The sequence below is a fragment of the Piliocolobus tephrosceles genome, chromosome 6, assembly GCF_002776525.5.
Source record: "Piliocolobus tephrosceles isolate RC106 chromosome 6, ASM277652v3, whole genome shotgun sequence".
Taxonomy (NCBI): Eukaryota; Metazoa; Chordata; class Mammalia; order Primates; family Cercopithecidae; genus Piliocolobus; species Piliocolobus tephrosceles.
The window spans coordinates 96,318,188-96,337,632 of record NC_045439.1 but is presented as its reverse complement, the minus strand read 5'-3'; positions in this window follow the sequence as shown (position 1 = coordinate 96,337,632).

Below are 19,445 nucleotides of genomic sequence, written 5' to 3'. Positions count from 1 at the left end.
ATTCTCCCACCTCAGCCTCCTGAGTAGCTGGGACTATAGGTGCCTACCACCATGCCTGGCTAATTTTTTGTATTTTCGGTAGAGACGGGGTTTCACTATGTTGGCCAGGCTGGTCTCGAACTCCTCATCTTGTGATCCACTCGCGTTGGCCTCCCAAAGTGCTGGGATTACAGGCATGAGCCACAGTGCCCAGCCTCAATTTTTTAAAAGATGCATTAGACACACACACAAAAAATGATCTGTGGGTCAGTCTGGCTTATAAGCCTCTAATGGCAATTCCTTAAGTAATCTTGGGAAAATTGTTTTTAGTCTTTTATGTTCATGGAGTTGCTCTTCTGTAAAATGGAAATATTAATAAGATTTGCTTTAGCAAGATGTGATGGTACTCAGGAGAAATAAGATATAAAGAAATCCTTTGTAAAGAATACATAAAGAGCTACATAAATGTTGGGTATTTTTAAGAACTTTCTAATTATTAGAAATCTCAGAAAAGGAGTTTGGGAATTATAGAAGGTAGAGAGCATTCTCTGTCTCATGAGGGTTTTGGGGGTTGGCAATTCAGTTGTGAAAATGATTCACATATTGAATGGGATAAATCTGTGGGACAGACTAAGGTTCTGAAATTTTCATGCAAGAAATTTGTAGGAGGGTATTCTCAAAATCAGCACCTGTAAGGAGTGAGGAGGCAGGCAGTATCTGTGAGGCGTGAGGGAAGAAGCTGTGCAAAGCAAGGAGTTGAGTTGCGACAGATGAGGACACTGACATTGCAACAAATGCCTCAGTCCATGCCACAGACAGCTCTGGAGCTGGGAGGACCCTGCAGAGTTGTTCCAATGGGATTGTTACCAAACTAAACCAGGTCCATTTGTCCACATATGATGGAAAGTCAAATACTTGTTTGCAGTGAGAAAGGTTTATTGCATGTCAACTGGCAAAGAGACAGGAGAAAATACTCAAATCTGTTTCCTGAGCTGGGGGCTGGGGCAGGTTTTTTGTGACTGAGTCTTGCTCTGTCACCCAGGCTGGAGTGCAGTGGCGCAATCTCCGCCTCCCGGGTTCAAGCAATTCTCCTGCCTCAGCCTACTGAGTAACTGGGATTAGAGGCACGTGCCACCATGTCCAGATAATTTTTGTATATCTAATAGAAACAGAGTTTCACCATGTTACCCAGGCTGGTCTTGAACTCCTGACCTCAGGTGATCCTCCCACCTCAGCCTCCCAAAGTGCTGGGATTACAGGCATGAGCCACTACACCCAACCAGGGGCAGGTTTGATAAGCATACAGTAATGAGCCTTCATCTGATTGGAACTTGCAATGAGGTGATACCACAAAGCACTATCTGACTGGTTCCTGCCATGGGGTGATGTCAGGGCTCAATCTGATTGGATCCTGGATCCTGCCATGTAGTGTTCACTTCTTAATTCAGTCCCTATTCCTCAGGCTAAGCATTTAGGTTCTGCTTCTGATTGCATGCTTGGTCCATTGAAGCATGCTTAGGTGATGTGACCTTCAACCTAGGGGATCTATGGCAATGACAAAACGACTCACAACTTTGTTACATAAAAGTTGAATCAGATTGGTCTGATGCAGTTACAAGACAAGAAGGCTGGGCTTTTGTATCTCTATGTGGACAGGTCATTGGTGACAGCCTGCCTCAGGGAGGGAGTGTAACCTCAGACAGAGGGCAGCAGGACTCAGCTATTAGTCACCAGTAGCCCATAGCCCTGGCAGCAGGGGAATGCAATCCTCTCTCCTGAATGAAGAGGCTGATGGGGTGCCATGGTACCACAGCATCATCACCATAGGTTGGATAACCTTAATAATACTTGCAAGAGAAATAATGATGACATGAATAATTTAAGGAATTATCACTTACTGACTACCCTCTATACACCAAATTCTATGCTAACTCCTCTCATACATTATTTCATTTTCTCACATTAACCCTAAAAGATAGCTATTCCTATCTCTAAATTACCCATAAGAAATGTGAGAGTCAGAAAGGTTAAGACATTTATTCAAAACTTCCACAGCTGGTTAATATCAGATTTAGGATTTGATAAAGGTCCATCAGGCTGGATGTAGTGGCTCACGCCTGTAATCCCAGCACTCTGGGAGGCTGAGGTGAGCAGATCACTTGAGTTCAGGAGTTCGAGACCAGCCTGGCCAACATGGTGAAACACTGTCTCTACTAACAATACAAAAATTAGCCAGATATGGTGGTACACACCTGTAATTCCAGTTACTCAGGAGGCTGAGGCAGGCGAATTGCTTGAGCCCGGGAGGCGGAGGTTGCAGTGAGCTGAGATTGCACCACCACACTCCAACCTGGGTGACAGAGAGACTTCGTCTGAAAAAAGAAAAAGAAAAAGGTCCATCAGACCCCAAAGCCTGGGCTACTAGCCTTCAGGAATGATCATGTGATTTTCCATATATGATTCCTGACATCCCCACTCTGCTGGGAAGGACTCACGTCCCCTGTTTCCCAGATGAGGAATCACTCAGAAATCTCAGGTCATTATGAAACATGATCAAGATTTGATTCAAATCCAGGTATGAATGACTCCAAAATCCATGTGCTTCCCCAAAAGCCACACTGCCTCTTCTAAAAGACACTTATCACTCAAAGAACCAACTTTCAGACCCCAGAAGACAACGTACAGTGAGGGCCTGGTGTTACCCTAATAGCCCATAGTGGGTGGTGAGTAGAGCAAGAAAACTCATTGCAGGTTACATGAGTTCCTGTGGTTCAGACTGTCAAGAAACCCTGGCTGAGAGGATTGAAGAAACTCAAGAGAACAATAAGGGGCACTCTATTTTCAAATTTTCTGGGGAGTTAAAGCAAGCCCAAGGCTACAAGCAACTAGAATTTGTCTTCCATTTATCATCATCACTGCCTCTGAGCAATTGCCTAAGTTAGGCAGGGGGCGGGTGGGTGCGTGGTGAGGACTAAAACCTCTCACCCCTTCATCACAACAGAATCCTGCATATTAAGAAATGTATTGCCGAGCACGGTGGCTCACTCCTGTAATCCCAGCACTTTGGGAGGCTGAGGCAGGTGGATCATGAGGTCAGGAGATTGAGACCATCCTGGCTAACACGGTGAAACCCCGTCTCTACTAAAAATACAAAAAATTAACCGGATGTGGTGGCGGGTGCCTGTAGTCCCGGCTACTCAGGAGGCTGAGGCAGGAGAATGGCGTGAACCTAGGAGGTGGAGCTTGCAGCGAGTCGAGATCGCGCCACTGCACTCCAACCAGGGCGACAGAGCAAGACTCCATCTCAAAAAAACAAAAAGAAATGTATTGACCTCCCAAGACCTGGATCTCTAAATTCGAATGTGACAATTGCCAGGCCCATTCCTTACCTGTGTTATCACAGCTCTCCGTGGGAATTCACACAGCTCAAGTTCACCTGCAACTTAGGTTATCCATGAGATAAACCTAACATATGAATCACTGAGGCTGCCAGGAGAGGTAGAGCATGCAGAGATTACAGTTCATTTTCCAACAGCCCTGAAATGGCTTTCAAAATCTTCAGGCCGGTTGACATACAAAATCTGAGTAGGTGGTGCCCCATTTATCCCTCATTGCCTGCTGCCTCCACCTTGGCCTATTATGATTTTGGTGAAGAAGCATCAATTTTAGAGGATAGCAACCATAGTCTCAATACTGCCTCAGCTGTATGAACTTGGACATGTTTCTTAACCTCGCTGGTTCTAGTTTTTCACATCTGTAAAGGAGAATAACAAAAGCAATATTTGTAAAAGTGCCAAGTAAAGTGGGTTAGTTTGTAGTACACATTGAAAACAAAACAAAATAAACATGAGTTCTCTTCTCCTTAACCCTCCTCCCTCTTCATTTTCCTCAAATAAAATCTAGGTACACACACACACACACACACACACACACGAAACATTTCAACACCTATCAAGCTAAAGCATAGAGAATGTATATTATCCAAGCCATATTCTTACATCAAGCAGCCCTTTCCAATCTTAGTTAAAGCCCTAGGAACTTTTCATTTTATTTCCTTAAATATCTACCAGGCATCTATTAGATGATAGGCCCCAGAATGCAAACATAAAAAAAGGTATCAGCCCAGTCCTCAAAGTGCTCACACAAGAGCCAATACTTATGCTCCTGTCCCTTTCAGTCATTTGACAGAACTCAGAATGTGTCAAAGCCTTCTATGCACCTCCCCAGGGTGCTGTATATGCTCATAGTTTTCACTATTAATTGAAACCAAGCTAATTTGATTTTTAAAATTTTGGTCTTCCTATCTATCCAGTATTTGCATATCCAAAAGAACCACATTGTCATGGCTGCCTAAGGAGTGTAGCAAAGGCAGTTGTTAATGGCTCTGCTGAAAAAGTCTCTCTGGGGATTGAATTCAGTACTTTAGCAGGCATGTAGGGAACTGGATCTGCACCCCCACTTGTGGGAAAGAACAGAGATCTGTGTTTTGTCCTAGAAGGACCTTCCACGTTTAGTCTGGCTGAAACAGAATTCAATCATTACCCCAACCACAGATCCTACTGAGAATTTGAGGAAATTATGTTCCCATGGCCCCTAAATGAGGGAAAACCAATTAAAGCGCAATTCATTATTGCATTCTAAATATAGGCCAATTCGAGTCCCCTGAAACCTGTTAACCTATTACCTACATATACTAGAAGTTTGCTATGTTCTTCAGGAAAGTTAGTCTACACTGAAAGTTCAATGGACAAGGGAGACAAACAAGGATCATATTAAGAGTCCTGTAAGTAGAAAAGGGTCTGTGAGTTCCGAGAGACAGAGAAAGAGGCAAATAAAAGCAAATTATTAAATATTCATGCATGAGCCTGACTATCAGAAAACAAGGTAAAAGAAGGAAAAAGAGAAGATAAAAAGAAAATGGAGGAAGATAAAGGGAAAGTGGTGAAGAGGTATCTATTGAGTTCCTGCTATATGTCAGGCATTGTCGTACTGCTTTACACACATAGGTGATCTCATCTCTATTATTATGCCCATTTTACAGAAAACTGAGCCCATGAAAATTAAATAATTCCCCAATGTCACATAAACTAGAAAATAGCTGGGGTCCACAGTTTCGATTTGACCATTTAGGGGCAGAGCTCATTAAAGGTAGTTTTTGTAGACCTTGCTGTACCTTTAGTTTGTTTGTCGGGTGGGGTTGATCCTTACCATGTCAGCTGCTTTATCCCCACCCCAACTCAACTGTTCTTTAGAACCAGTAGAAGATGAAAGAATCTTCTTTGGGATTCATCAGTTCGAAGAAGAATAGGATTGTCAGATTGTCCACTAAAGGAACCTGAACTGTCTGGCCCCAGAGGTTGAACCTAAGGATGCAGCCAGGCATGGCCATAGACTTACTGCAAGAAGGGCCAGACTAGAAGGCACCTGAAATTTGGCCTCCAATTGGGATTTTTCCATTTAACAAATAAGCATAGAGCACCTACTATGTTAGACAGGTTCTAGGTGCTGGTGTATAGGGCTGTCTGAGAGCACAGTGCCCTCATTGAACATACAACTCAGTGGAAGTAAATGATAATACAACTATAGTGAGTACTAAGTGCTACGAAGAAAATAGAGCAGCATAAGGTTCTAGACAGTAACTGGTGGGGTCTGGAGTCGGAGATCACAGATACCTGGGGGGAAAGATTCTGGGAAGAGAGAACAGAAAATGCAAAGGGGAAATCTCCATGGTGCAAAGAAAACCCAGAAAGCTGGTGTGCTTGGGCATCATGAATAAGAAGGAGAGTGTTTGGACACGAATTTCAGGCTCTGTCTAGCTCTCCAAACTGACTATGTGAACACTAAACTTACTTCCGCTGGAGACACAACTAAACTATGTTTTCCAGTCTCCCTTGCAGACAAGAACTCTCACTATAGGGTGCATGTGATGATCACTATCACTGGAGAATGAAAAAATACTATGGGAGCACAAAAGGTATAATCACAGTCTCTGGGAGCACAAGGAAGTCTTCATAAAGGAGGTGACATGTAACTGAGGCCTTGAAGGATACACAGGGGTTTTCTAGGTAGAGAAGGAAAGGCAAGGCAATTCAGATAGAGGAAATGGCTCACACAGTGGATCAGAGCTGTATACCTTTTAAGCATCAGGGAGTCATGAAGAACTGCATCATTTATATAGTTAATATTTCATCTCCATAATGATGCTGTAAGCTCCTAGAAAGCAAGAGATACCTTCGATTTATTTTGTATCCCTCAAATTCTGTGCACATGGTAGGAAGGAAGAATAGAAAGAGTGAGGGAGAAAAGGAAAGAGGGACAGATGGAGGGAGGAAGGGCATATAGTACACATGGGTACAAGTCATACAGTCATCCTTACCTAGGGCTGGACTCACTGCTGAGAGAGAACATTCAGGGTTCATTCGAGTTTTATTTACCTTGTGTCTGTGTTCATTTCACACCATCTGACAGCTGTTTTAGGCCATTTCACTCGCTGTTGGAAGCATGATCAGGCCTGAAATGCAGGTTGTAAATAGTGTACATTACATAGTAAAGCTGGATTTAGTAGGTAATATGTTTTATTAATGTTACAACATTTATTGTGTATTTTAAGTTGTTATTGATTTTTATTAAAAGGGGCATTTTTATTACAAGGACATGCTGCCAGGAAAATAAAACCCTCCCCTCTCCAAAGCAAATTTGGGGTAATTTGCTGTTAAGTGATCATGAAAAACCCAGCTAGATTTGGCTAGCTCAGATTATGCTTCCCCAGTGATAGCTCGTCTATGCACTTCTGCATGAAGGGTTGGAATGGAAAACGGATAGCGTCCTCACCTGGACCAGAGTGGATGCCAAGGAAACAGAGAGGATTTCTGATACTTCAGTTCATTTTTAACTATAAAACTAATGAAAACATAACTCCAGCTGCAAGTCAGCTAAGATGTGAAGGACACGAGAAACAGTATTTGGATACTGTAATTTTATTTCTTCTCCACCAAGTCTGTACCTACGTGAACAGCCCAAACCTGAAATTTCACTGTGGGACTTCCTGCTACTATCATCATTGGCTTCAAAACTGTCATTTGGCATATCAGTACTCTTACTGCCAATTTCTCCCCCATCATTTTCCTGGGTCCACAGAATCTTTCCTTGTATTTTGGAGATTTTAAAGAGCATTCTTCACTGTCCACCACGGTAGCTGCTAGCCACATGTGGCTATTTATGTTTAAATATAAATTTTTTAATTAAAAATTCAGTGCTTTGATTGCTCTAGCCACATTTCAAATGCTCAAGAGCCACACAGATCTAACGGCTACCATATTGGACGATGCAGATATACAACATTTCTATCACCACAGAAAGTCCTATTGGAGAGTCTTGCTCTACATTAGAGGCCCCTCCAAGACCATAGAAATGTGTGCCCATCTTACTTGCATGAAATGTTCTGCATCCTCCCATTTTTCTCCTTTCCCATGGCCACACAGTCCTGTTTGGTTGGTTGGTTGTTTTAGAGATGGGGTTTTACTCTGTTGCCCAGCCTGGAATGCAGAAGCACATTCATAGCTCACTGCAATCTCAAACTCCTGTTTTCAAGCATTCCCCCTGCTTCAGCTTCCCAAGTAGCTAGGATTACAGGTACACACGACAGCACCCAGCTCCCTACAGTCCATTTCTTTCTTTTTCTTTTTTTTTTTTTTTTTTTTTTTCCAGACAGAGTTTCACTCTTGTTGCCCAGCCTGGAGTGCAATGGCGCAATCTCGGCTCACTGCAACCTCCACCTCCCAGGTTCAAGCGATTCTCCTGCCTCAGCCTCTCGAGTAGCAGGGATTACAGGCATGCATGCGCCACCACACCCAGCTAATTTTGTCTTTTTAGTAGAGACAGGGTTTCTCCATGTTGATCAGGTGGGTCTCGAACTCCCAACCTCAGGTGATCTGCCTGCCTCAGCCTCCCAAAGCACTAGGATTATAGGCATGAGCCACCGCTCTCAGCAGTCCATTTCTTTAATTTGTCCTCTTGGCCTCGTGTTTGAGTTCCTCTGGCCTCTTCCCCTAACTCTGTCCACTTCCAGCTTTCAGCTTATAACCTCTAATGCTAATCCCATTCCTGCCTGCATTTGCCAACACTCTCCTTCACACTCATTCATTCATTCAAGATGTATTGAATAGGAAATAAGTGTGTGGCACTTGCTTGCTAACTTGCTAGGGATACAAAAGCAAAGGCCCCATCTCTTATCCTTAAAGGCATCACAATCAAGCAGAGAGCACGAATGATAACCCTTAGTTGTTGAATAAGAATTCAGAAAGCAAATCATGTTATTTTCCTGCTTCAGTATCTTCAGTAGATCACTATTTCCCAAGGAAAATTTTTTTAATGCTGTAAATTATTTAATCTATTTACACACTTTCAGGGGCTAATCTTTTGCACACTTCATGTATGAAGAATAGAAAAATGTATGTGATATATTTCCCTTTTCCTTAGGAATGCTATCACTTCTTTTAAACCCTTATAAATGGAAACTTCTGATAAATGTATTTACTCCCTTATAATCAATTGGATGCCAAGACATAACTTGAAAGGAAGAGGCATGAGAGTCTTTCCAGGGAGGGCTGCGGGCAGTAGGAAAAACCAATGCTTAGGCCACTCCCAAAAGTAGTTTGTGTAAGTTGAGCCCCAGAGGGCATGTTGGGCTATGAGGCTCTTCCATTAGTTTATACTCCCTTGACCTACCTTCACTCAATTGCCAGAACACATCTACGTACAACTATGCTGCAAGGTCACATCTGGGCAGAGAGGATGGAGAAGCTCACCCAAGCCCATTCAGGCCAACAAATGAAAGCCCTTTAAGTTTCCTGCTATGGTGATGGTGGTTGTTGTTACTGCTATCTATCTCTGTGTGGGCACTTGGTCTACTTGGCATTCTAGAAAGATGAGCTTAGAGATGAAGTAGTTGCCCTCCAGATGAAAACAACCTCAACAAAGCCAGGCTCCATTGGCTCCAGCCCCACTCACCAATCTCCAGTACTGTCCACCCTAGGAGGATCAACCACTCCCTATTCTTCCCCAGTCTATAGGGAGCAATATCTGGAAATAACCTCTCAGGAAGCCTCTGTACCTCAAGCTCCCTGAACAGAAGGTGGAAAGCCTAGCACCTCACCTGGTTCTTGTCCAGACCATCTCTCTGTGGATCGTGCTTCCAGTATCCCTTGCATCAACTCAGACGGTTCAGATGCAGCTATTCTACATCCACATTATATCCGGAATTACAGCCACCTAGAAGTCTTTTTCCTGCCGCTTGCCCCATGTTTAGAATGCCCAGAAGACTGAAGCCAGCTAGCAATGGATTGTGGCAGAAGGAAACTGTATAGTGGCTGAGAACATCCCCTCTGAAACTAAGTGGCTTGGCCTTGGATCCTGAGTCCACTCTTCCCTGACTGTGAAACCTTGGGCAAGTTAATGCCCCTCCTTTCTAATTCTCAATTTTCCCATCAGTAAAGTGTGACACTTATAGTACCAAGTCCACAAGGCTGTTGGGAGGATTCAGTGAGATAAACCCCCTAATAATCCACACACTCAGCACATCGTCTGCCTCCTGTGTACTAGTAGTTGTTAACTACTCATTTCATTCAACTAGCACTCCTCACTCTGTTGGACTTGGTAATATGGATAGCCAGGGCCTGGAGGACAAGGACCTTCTGTCTCTTTAGTTCCCCTCAATTTCTCCCTTCCCCGGGGGGTAGGTAGAAGGACCATTTCACCACTACAAGAAAAAAATGAAAGTCATTAAGACCTCAGTAGATCTGAAGGAGCAGATTGGGTGAGAAGCAGTAGATGGGGGGCAGGGAGCTCCCTATTTACAATCATCTCTTAAGCTTGAAAGTCTCACCCTCATCCCAAGACAGAATCTTAGCAGTTTCTTCATGGCAAAACTTGAGGGGCAGTACTTCTAAAACCAGGACCTTTCCTTGAATGAGCATTATCGTTATTCTATTATCACATTGAGGGACCTGAGAGCTATGGCTTCTCAGGGATGCCAAGGAAGCCCAGGGTTGAAGGAAGTCACCTCTCCCAAGCAGACAGCTCTTCTCTGCAACTTAAAGTTTGGGTATCTCATAGGCATCACAGCATAGAATAGCTAAATAATGCTGTGTCAAGAGCATGACATCTTCATACCTGTGATCTGTCCCTGTCATTTGCCCTACATACTACTCTTAAAGTGAGTTGAAAGCTCCTAGTTGGCCAGAGTCAAAACCTGAAACCCTTCCCTGGAAAACAAATTATTCCCCAGTAACTAGTGAGAACAGAATAACTTTGCATGGAAGTTGGTCCAGAAAGGCCAGAGACCAAGAGTGGTAGGAAGCCCTAGAGAAGTCCTAAGTATAGCTAGCTAAGAATAGCTAGCCAAGTCGTGCATTTGATGTGGGGGTCTCTACTTTATCACACTCAGCTCTTCAGATTCCACTGTCCTCCAAGTTGCTTTATCACCATGACAATTGGACTCCAGTGATGTCCCACTGCCCCCCTCTGAGCTGGTAATGACCTTGTTCAAAAGATAACCCTGATGCAATGGACACAGAAAGGAGTTAGCATCTGGAGGCTTGACTTGAGGTTAAAGCCCAAATCCCTAGTGTTCATCCAAGGACATGCCCCAGTGATAGGACCGCAGCCTACCTTTCTAGGTACATTTCTCCCAGCGACCTCTGCTCCAGCCTCCCTTCTCTCTGGGCTGCAGGGATATCACATCATGCTTTTCCAGAACTCTGTATTTGTGCACATGAGACCCCAGTGTTAGAATCCTCCTCCTCCTCCTTTTGGAGAACTCCATCTCCCTTCAAGGCTGAGTCCAATGTCATTGGACTCTGTGAAATCCTCCCTGGCCCTCTAAGTCACAATTACCTTGCCACCTTTCTAACAGTTTTAATCCATCTTCGAATGTTTTTTAAAAATCATCTTTGGGTTGTGAATCTCTTAAAACGTTCATGAAGGAAGTGGACCCTTCCCAGGAAAACACTCATAAGACAGGTAATTTTCGAGTGCTCAAGGATTTCCTGAGTTCATCTGTGGATCAATTACAAATTCCTCCTCTTATTTTTTCAATCTCTTGTTGTCACTAACATTTATGCCAGACAGAGAATTCCGGATAACTGGATCTCCTCCAAGGCAAATATGCCTCAAATACTGGTGGTGGTGGTGGTGAAGGGAAGGGGCAAGCAGCCAGATGATTTCGGCTCTAGGTGAGACAGGAAGTTTCTCCTGGACCAAATGCCCTTAGATAGTTCTTTCCGGACACTAGAAACCCTCCACTTGGGTCGTGTTTCTCCTCTTCCCCTGTGAGACATTTCCCTGGCCGCCCGGACTGATGGAAAACTGTGTGTGTCCATGGGTGGCTGAGACAGTTGTCTGGAGAAGGGCAAGAGAAGCTGTTTAACTCCCTCGTGCCCACTTACTTGTAGGTTTAAAAAGTTTTGGAAACTGTGGAGGGCTGCACAGAAGTTTAATGACTCCATTGATGGAGATTGTGAATGGCTTTGGTGATGGCTGCATCCCTGTATTCCCTTAGGGCTCTGAAGCAATGGTCAGTCATCTAATCCAGGCTCTGCAGACCACACAGCAGACACTCCCTGTGCCCTGTCCAGGAATGTGCCCTCCCCACTGGGATGCAAGTTTCATCCCCTTCTGGCTCCAGGCCAGGGAGACTGATTCATACACAATCCATCTTTTAGAGTACCTAGACTATTGCCATTAAAAGTAATGGCCAAACAGCAATTACTTTTGGACCAATCTAATACTAGAAAGAGGGAAGGGACAAGTGGAGGCTGAGAAACCCCGTCTATATCCCATCTGGACCACCCTTCCACCAGGGCCTGGCTCCTGACTGCATACCGAGATGAACACTGGAGCTCATACTCAAAAGGAAAGAAGGGATTTGCTCTCTTGTTTCAAATGTGTTGCTGGTTGTGTTTATTGGCCTATTAATTATCTGTGTCTTTTAACAGTCTCAGTCCTGGAAAAAATAAAGATGCAGACAATGATTCCAATGTGACTTTTCAGGGTGATGGAAATTACAAAGTTGTCCAGCCCTAGAGAGCATCAGGCAGTGTAACAAGGTTCTAATGTAAAGCACAGAGCAATTAGCAGGAAAATTTACCTTCCTGTCTTAAAAGCATTTTTATTACTTAATCAATCACAAGCAATTTCTAAACAAGGCTTGGGTTTTACAGGGAACCATAAATCTCTCCCATTTGCTTCCAGAAGAAAGAGCAGGAAAAACAGACATAACATCCCAGAAGGGACACTTTATCAATTAAAACAAAAATTGAACCCAAGTCACACAGGAAACAAAAGTGGGCAGGAGGTAACCACAGGGTCACAGAAGATACAGAGAAGAAAGATTCGTTGGAGGCAGGGGACTGGTCCTGACCACAAGTCCAAGTTCAATCCCACAGATAGAGCAAGAAAGAACAAGAAACACAACCTGAAAAAAAGACCCCAGAGGCAGCCAACAGATTTTCCTCATTTTGTTTCATGGCCAAGGGCTTCCAAGCTATAGCCTTTCTCTGGGCCTCAGTTTTGTCTGTTTTTTGTTTGTTTTTTTTTGTTTTGGTTTGGTTTTGGATTTGGATTTTTGTTGTTATTTTTGAGATGGTGTCTCACTCTGTTGCCCAGGCTAGACTGCAGTGGCGCAATCTCTGCTCACTGCAACCTCCATCTCCCAGGCTCAAGCAATTTTCACGCCTCAGCCTCCTGAGTAACTGGGACTACAGGCATGCACCGCCATGCCCAGTGTATTTTTTGTAGAGACGGGGTTTCACCATGTGGCCCAGGCTGGTCTCAAACTCCTGACCTCAAGCAATCCACCCACCTCAGCCCCCCAAAGTCCTGAGACTACTTTACTTTTGAGAGAATTTAGACTGGATAAAATCCAAATGGTTCTTAACCCTGACAGCATATCAGAATCACCAGGGGAGTGTCTTAAAAATGCCATTGCCAGGTTCCTTCCCAGACCAATTAAACCAGACTTTCTAGGGCTGAATGGTCTTTAATCTCGTCTAGCCTCAGCTCGAACATCCAAGCAGAGAATCTTTATTTTGAAAATTAAATGCTTAAATTCCTCGCTGCAGTGAGCTCAGCAATTAATGATAGAGACATTCAGCTTGCATCCACACATTCATTCTTCCCTTTAGTCAACCAACTTTTCCTGAGTTCTTCTATGTACCCCATCCTGGGCTAGACCCATGGACATGTGTATCAAAAGGCTCAGGATGCTTCCATAGGAAATGTACCATCAGCTCTCCTTTAGACCAGAGAAAGGGTTTCTGGAGGCCTCAGTGAACAGGTGCAGAGGTAGGGAAATGCTATCCACAAATGGTCAACACCTATCAGCTCTGTTGGTTTATTACTTCCAGGTTCTCCAAGCCCATCTGAAGAGTATTGTGGAATAATTTTCCCATCACAGAACTGTACTGGGCACATGCTAGGCAGAGAGGGGCAACCAGGACCTAGCTCTGGTACAAAGGCTGCAGAGAACAGTTAAGTGTGACAGCCAGAGAAAGAACCCTATTGAAGTGATGATGGATGCACCTTGGACATTTCTTCCAGCCCATGATGGACCCATCCTTTTAAGGGAAGGGTGACTTTAGTTAATACTTAAAGCAGTGACATATGGGTCCCTCCAGAGAGGCAGCCTGCAACAAAAACTGATTTGGCCCAGCCCTCCCATGGCCCAAAGTCAACTTGCTTTCTTCAGTCAGGTAAAGATTGACATACACTTCCCAAATTTTGACCCAACGTATTCGGGACTGATGTTTTTATTTCCCCCCCCCCCCTAATTTTACGTAAGTCCTCAGATTTAGAAGAAAATCAAATTTTCTTCTCTTGGTCACATGGAATTAAAATCAAATTCAAATGCTCTCATCTATATAAAGTTTCCCTTTCTTCTGAATTCTTCTAGTGTTTCTGTAACTCTTTTGTGACCTATATCTCACCCTGACCTTAATTATAATGTTTGTCCCACGGCATTCTTTCTGCTAGACTAGTGATTGTCTGGTGCAGCAGAAACAATAAGCTTTTTGAGTTACATGGATCAAATCCCAGCTCCAGTCCTTATGTGGCTGTGTGGCTTTGACAAAGTTATTTGACCTTTCTGAGCTCTAGTTTCTAACCTGTGAAGGGAAGATAAGACAACCTACTCAGAGTGTTGGTGTGAAAACGAAGGAAGATAGCACACATCACGTCTCTAAGTTTACCAACATCCAGCTTAAAATGCAGTGCTCGGAACCCAACAAGTACCCACACCACGGTTCATCAACTGGAGAGCATGTGATGGTGCTTTGGTCAGCAGAATGAATCAGAGAAACCAGGTTTCACTTGGGCAATGTGAAGAGTGCAGATGGAAACCAGGGGCAAGCATCGGCCATAGGGAAGGCCCACACACTGCTGGGAGAGCCCAGGCACCAAGGGAGGGCCAGTGCCATTGTTTTGGGGTAAGCAGACATGTTGAAGAGGCTCCTGCCTATAATGACCTTCATTACATCTTTCCATATGACGCTATTTCACACTGCTTCCTCTGGCACCTCTCATCAACGCTCAGAACAGTCATGCCAACAGTACCTATTACAAGTACAGAAAACTTTGCTCAGGAAGAATGACCACTCCACCAGCCAGTCCCCTGACTACATGAACACACGAGTGTGTGCACACCCGCATACACACACAGAATGATGCACATACACCTGCATGCACACGTACACGCACGCACACACACGAGCACACACAGCACTTTCTATTTAAGCAGCTGCTGCTCTGTAGAGCCTTTCTACTTGGTGTAGATAAAACCATTTTGCTGGCCTCCTTGCTCAGTGTCCACCAAGATAGCAGGAAAGAGAGTAATAAAAGGACTATCCTTTGCCAGCACTTATGTCACCAGTACAGAGGGTATTGGGCAGGATGTGGATTCGAGTCCAGGACTTTCTTACACTAAACTAGAAGTAAACTTCCTGTAAAGGGTCAGATAGTAAATATTTCCACTTTTGTGGGCCATTTGATTGCTGGCACAACTATTCAACTCTACTATTCCAGTGCAAAAGCAGTGAGAGCTGATACATTTTTAAAAGGGGGCATAGTTGTATTCCAATAAAACCTTATTTACAAAAACAGTCCACGGACAGCAACTTTCTGACTCCTGGTCTAAAGTCTTAGTTCTTAACCACTAGGCTCTAGAACTGGGTCATGTTTCTGTTAATCCAAAACACGATCTCTACAATAGGTACTAGGGACTCCAAAAGAGGGGAGAGGGGGAGACATGGGAAAAAGGGTTTAAAAACTACCTTTTGGATACTATGTTCACTATTTGGGTGATGGCTTCACTAGAAGCTCACACCCAACATCACCCAATATACCCATTAAAAAACCTGCACATGTGCCCTCTGAATCTAAAATTTAAAATATATATATATATATATGTATTTTTAGTGGTCCCCTTTATTAATATATAGCAATTGTCCTAAATATTTTGATAACACTTGGCCTAATAATTTTGCTTCCAGGGATTTATCTTAATAATTATCAGTTTTTGAGCATTTTACATTCAGTATCTATTTGACCTTCACAGTAACCCCATGCAATGAGTCATATTTTTGTCTTCATTTTGAGATAAGGAAACTGAGGTATGAAGCTGCTAAGCAATTCTTCCCCTGGACACACAGTAAGTGATAAAGCTGGGCTCCGACATAGAGCAGTGATTTCTAACTCATAACGGAAAAAAATACACAAAATTAGACAAGCACACAAAAATACCTGTTCTTTAAACAAAGTTCATAACAACATAAAAAAGAAATAATCTAAATGTCAAAGTTAGAAAGTGGATAAATAAAGAGTTATGGTACAGTAGACTACAAGGTAGTATTTGAAAGTGATAGAGAAGAACGCTGTTTGCAAAAAGGGCTGCAGCCATTCCTCTCATCCCCAGATGCATGTCCCTTGCAATGCCACTTTGCTGCTCCTCTGATCTAAAGTTAGAGCCCATTTCTGGAGGATTGAAAGTGGGCAGCCCTGTGACTCATTTGACAAAGAAGCTGAATAGGAAGTGATGTTATGTATGTGACATCATAGGCTAGGTCTCTTTTTTGTGTAGGGGAGGGGATGGAGTCTTGTTCTGCTGCCCAGGCTGGAGTGCAGTGGTATAATTTCAGCTCACTGCAACCTCCACCTCCTGGGTTCAAGTGATTCTTTGGCCCCAGCCTCCTGAGTAGCTGGGTCTACAGGTGTGCACCACTGCATCTGGCTAATTTTTGTATTGTTAGTAGCAACCAGGTTTCACCATGTTGGCCAGACTGGTCTTGAACTCCTGACCTCAGGTGCTCTGCCCACCTCGGCCTCTCAAAGTGCTGGGATTACAGGCATGATCTACTGCACCTGGCTGAAGGCCAAGCCTTAAAGGGCATGGTAGCTTCCCTCTTTGCCCTTTTGAAATGCTTTCCTGAGCCCACCATAGAAAGAGGTCCCATGCAGCTTACTGGAGGACAAGGGCCACATGGAGGAGAACCAAGGCCCTCCACCATGGAGAGACTCCAGATGAGGTTTGCCAGCTAAAACACACAACATTCAGTTAAATTTGCATTCCAGATAAAGAGCAGTTTCTTAGTATATGTCCCAAATATTGTATAGACATGCTTATACCAAAAAAAAAAAAAAAAAAAAACTAGTCAGTGTTTATTTGGAATTCAAATTTAACTAAGTGTGCTGAATTTTTATTTGTTAAATCTGACAACCCTACAGGTGAGTCCAGCAGAAGAACCATCTAGCTGGTCCCAGTCTGAATTCCTGATCCAAAGAATCACAATAATAAATTATCTTTGTAAGCCACCAAGTTTTGGAATCATTTGTTATATAGTAATGTATAACTGCAGGATCATCCTATTTAGTGACGTGGACCCTGTTTACCACGGGATTGGTAGTAGTATAGGAAAAGAAGAAGGATGACATTCAGACAGGGAAAGATTTGCAAATAAAGAGAAGCTGTCACTGAGTAGCATGCTACGATGAGAGTAGAAGGCATTAAATGGGGATCAGTGGAACATAAAATTAGAAAGTTAATTGGGTCCAGGTTTCAGAGGATTATGAATGCCAAGCTAATATTTTTGGACCCTATCCTATAAGGAAGAATTATCAAAAAGAATTGAGCAGAGAAGTAACAATGAAAACAGGAAACTACATATAATCTCTATGTTCAACCTAAGCATTTATTTTATGATAGGATGTTTTGAGAGTGTACGTTGATGTGCGTAAGTGTTAAGTATTAGAGTAGGGTCTACAATCTCTCATTTTGGACTTCAAGATCCATCTTTGAGGTATTTTCGCTAATGATTCCCTAGTTAAAACTCTATTTAGGATATAATGCTATGTTAATATTTTTAAGACAATGGAATTTGCTTATGATCTATCGCCAAATTGTAAAATGTAGCTATAAAAGGGTATACACAGCATAATCCCATATTGATGTAAAACTGCATACACACACACACACACACACACACATATACACACATACCTGGAATTGGTCGTTTTTAAGGATAGGGAGTGAACATAGGTGTTTTTTTCTTCTCTCCCTTGAACTTTCTCATTTTCCTGCAGTATACACATCTGTCTTGTGTGCAAATAATATGTGAGTATTTACTGTGGCCTTTAATTCCCTGACCTAGCCCCAGTCATTGAGTATTTACTGAGTTCTTGGTCTTTCCCTAGCACTGTGTGTGGAAGAAAGTACTGTGAGTGATCAAAAAGTAAATAAAGGACAGAGTCTGGTTCTCTCCCCAAGGTGAGAGTGGAATAACAGAAGAAACAGGCAGCTATTTAAATTATGTGGTGCTTGGGGATGAGGTACAAACCAAAGTGATGTCAGAAAAAGTGAGCTTGGGTCTGCAGGCTTCTTGGTAAGCTGTAAAGTGCTATAAAATGTAGCCATTTCTAGGGCCCGTCAAGAGGCATTTCGGAATTACTTAGAAAACTTGTTTTAAAAATACATATGCCTGGGCTCCTCCCCTCGAGCTTATAATTTTAACAGATCTGGAAAGGGGCCCAGACATCTTTATTTTATAAGGCTCTCCAGTTGAGAAGGGCTGGTGCAGTGTTTCTCATGGTTATTTCTCTTCCATTGAGATTGTGGGTGATAGGAAAAGTCAAAGAAAACTTCATGGTTGAGGTGGCCCCTGGCTGGGCCCTGTGAGATGCGGGATAGGAGAAGCCACCTCTGGCCTGCACAATAGGCCAGTGTGTTCACTAGCACAGTGCAGGTGAGGGCACCTTCCCCGCTGTTCTCCACAATGGCTCGTCCACCCTCGTGCATCCTGGAAGCAGTCCCGCTGCAACCCACCTTGGCAGATCTGCTCTTCAGTCTGGGCTGTGACCACAGCTCCTGCCGTTTGAGCTTAGCTTTGCTTCTGCTCTAATTCCTCTCTACCCCTGTGCCTTCTCAAGTTCTCCTCCTCCAGGCAGCCCAAAGGACACAGAGCCCTATTGGGTCAGCTTCTGAGGAACCTTCCCCCAGTGTGTTCCAGCCATGGCTATGCCAGCACTACCTCCCAAAACCAGAAAGAAGAGCCTCTGCTGAAGCAGAGAGTGTATCCCAGTTTCCAGTGCAGCTGTACTATTCAGCAGCCTCAGGCAAGCCACTCCAGCTGGCTGCTCTGGGCCATGTTACTCTCCCCAGCAGCACCCTCCACACCAACCTGAGATCAATAACTCCTCCAAATGGCAGCCACATGGAAAATGAAGTACAAGGCCAGGCTATGAGGCAGGCTCTTTGTTGCTGCAGTGTGAGGGGAGTGGATAGGGTAATAGGATGGGCAGCTCAGAGAAAAATACGGAGGAAGAGCTAGTGGGGGCAGAGAACTTCCTGCCAGTGCAGGGTGCAGGGTGGTATGGGGCATGGTCCAGCCAGAGAAGAAAGCTCACTGGCATCCCAAGATGACTTGGAGGAGTCCGGGCAAAGAACTCTGATTTTCTTCAGAATTTCCGTGATTGTTGCAGGCTGTGTGGGGATAGAACAAGGCGGAGGGAAAGAGGTTCCTGAATGATGGGGGTGACTTTAAGGAGGGTAGGCTTCAGGACCTACCACAGGTCTATTTAACAGGTCCTGTCTCGCTTTCCTTCAACAGACGCCCCCACCATAGTACCCACCCTTAATCCCAAGGGCACAGTGGCCATGAGGCCAATCCCAGCACCCAGTGAAACCAACAAGAGACAGAGATTGCCCATTGTCCTAGGCACAAGGTGGCAGACGTGGGGCTGGAACTGCATCTGTTAATTCCTAGTTGGGGGGCTCCTGCTGTACCACACTGACTCTAGGTTCTTCCATGGAAAAGTTCTCTTCTGAGGTGCTGGGGGCCTCCTCCAGCTACAAGAAAGAGCCTGCTCAAGGACATCATGGTATAAGAAGTAGTATATACATATACCTAGGTATCTAGATAACT